We start from the raw sequence: 1,701 nt of genomic DNA, 5'->3' as shown, positions 1-1,701 counted from the left end.
TAAATAATTTGCCCAGAGAATCCTTCAATAATGAAAGTGGAGGCTTGAATTTTTTCTTCAGTTCTCGCAGCTTGAGAAATGCTGAACATGCTCTTCCTTTTTGGTTTTCTGCCTCCAGATCTTTGCACATTTTGTTGTAACATTTCACTTTGTCTTCTTGAGCTGATCTTTGAAATTTTCTATTCAGCTCTTGTACCTCCTCATTTCTTCCATTTGCTTTTGCATCTCTACACTGGAGAGCAAGTTTCAGTGCCTCTTCTGACATCCATTTTGACTTTTTCCTTCTTTCTTGTCTTCCTATTGACTTTTTGCTTTCTTCATGTATAATGTTTTTGATGTCAATGCACAACTCTTCTGGTCTTCATTCTTTAGTGTTTAATGTATCAAATCTGCTCTTCAGGTGATCTCTAAATTCAGGTGGGATATATTCAAGGTCATATTTTGGCTCTCATGCACTTGTTTTGATTTTCTTCAGCTTCAGTTTGAATTTGCATATGAGTAATTGATGGTCTGTTGCACAATCTGCCCCTGGCCTTGTGTTGACTGATGATATGGAGCTTTTCCATCATCTCTTTCAGCAGATGTAGTCAATTTGATTTCTATGTGTTCCATCTGGCAAGGTCCATGTGCTGTTATGCTGTCTAAAGACAGTATTTGAAATGAACAAATCATTGATTTTGCAGAATTCTATCTTGTGATCTTCAAATATGAGTATACTCCATTCTAGTCTATTCACTTTCCACTCTCCTAGAACTTTAATACATTCTCCTTTCTCCTTAAACTTCCAACAGTAACTCTTCCATCTTCATTTTCAACTGATGTTCTTCTCATTTATTGCACTGAGAAAATAGTAGATCAGTTTAATACTACTACAGAATTTCCAGAAGTCCCGACCACATATACCCACCATACAACCTGCCTTCTCTCCTTTTACCATAAATAATGCTAATTTAGCAAAATCCACTACACCCCCTTTGGGGAATTCCATCTCTTTCAGCTACTTAAGCACACTGGTTAAGTGATTCTCTCCTTCCTCTCCCGTAGTCACAATTATTCTGTTTTAATTGGAGATTTTCCATAAGTATACAAGCATGCTACTATTCATACTGGTATTTCTTTCATCATTAAAAAAAAAAAAAAAAAACTTTCTTGATTTCACTCCCACTGACCTATTACTCTCATTCACTTTATTGCAAAACTTTTTTTAAAAAAGTTTTTCTTAGGAAAAGTCTCAAATTTCTTTTTGTTTCTCTCATAACATCATTCCAGTTATACCTTGACTCCCATCTCTCCACTAAAATTACTCTCGTTAAAGTTGACACATAACTGATTCCAGTGGTCAGTTCTCAACCTCTTATTTGACCCTTCAGAAGTCTTTGATAAATGTAAATATCCCAGCCCCTATGCAAAATGTTTTTTAGTAGACATCCAGAAACCTCACAGCAGATTTTCCTCATACATTACTGGACCTGGTTCCTCCTTATTACCTTGATCTTAGACTGCTTCCTTTTTATTTTGTTTTTTTCAGTCTACAATCATTGGGTTGGTGATCTCATTTAATATCCTGGACTCAAGCATCATTTAAGTACTCTCAGTTTGGCACTGTAGGATATGCACTGAAGTGCTAGTCCCAAGGTCAGCAGTTCAAATCCACCAGCTACTCCTCCAAAACCCTATACAGTGGGAAAATCAGTCTCTGCT

The sequence above is a fragment of the Chrysochloris asiatica genome, unplaced genomic scaffold, assembly GCF_000296735.1.
Source record: "Chrysochloris asiatica unplaced genomic scaffold, ChrAsi1.0 scaffold00388, whole genome shotgun sequence".
In the NCBI taxonomy this organism is placed as follows: domain Eukaryota; kingdom Metazoa; phylum Chordata; class Mammalia; order Afrosoricida; family Chrysochloridae; genus Chrysochloris; species Chrysochloris asiatica.
Note: the sequence above shows the minus strand (reverse complement) of the source record.